Here is a 480-nt window from a genome sequence, read left to right as displayed (position 1 = left end):
GCATTTCTTTATTCATTCTGAATGTTTGGAATAAACTTGTTTGTTTACTTATTCTTTAGAACGTTCCTGATGATATATTAACGTATATTTCAAACGCATTCTGTTTATTCCGGCTGTGAAATGGGATTATCCGGAATGTATAAAGAAACGCAGCCAATATATTAGCAGCACTAAGCACCTCCACGTTCTTATTACAACCAGCGGAATAAAAAGGAGACGCCGGGTTAACATTCGTTGTTTTCAGTATAATACATCATTAAATCGTTAAGTTTCGTGTTTTTTTTTGTTACAAATTCGGGTAAAATAAACTAAGCTGAACATCGAGATATTAATATGCACTCATTTCGTGCATTTATTAATGTGATTTCATAACTAACAAAGTTGTGCTAAATGAAACATACTACGTTTATACGCACGCCTTATTTGCAAATCACAATTTGCAAAATGGTAAACTTTGCCGTATAAACGCTGAGTTAATTT

The sequence above is a fragment of the Rhagoletis pomonella genome, unplaced genomic scaffold (assembly GCF_013731165.1).
Source record: "Rhagoletis pomonella isolate Grant_MI unplaced genomic scaffold, Rhpom_1.0 Rhpom_scaffold_00005, whole genome shotgun sequence".
NCBI classification, from domain to species: domain Eukaryota; kingdom Metazoa; phylum Arthropoda; class Insecta; order Diptera; family Tephritidae; genus Rhagoletis; species Rhagoletis pomonella.
Note: the sequence above shows the minus strand (reverse complement) of the source record.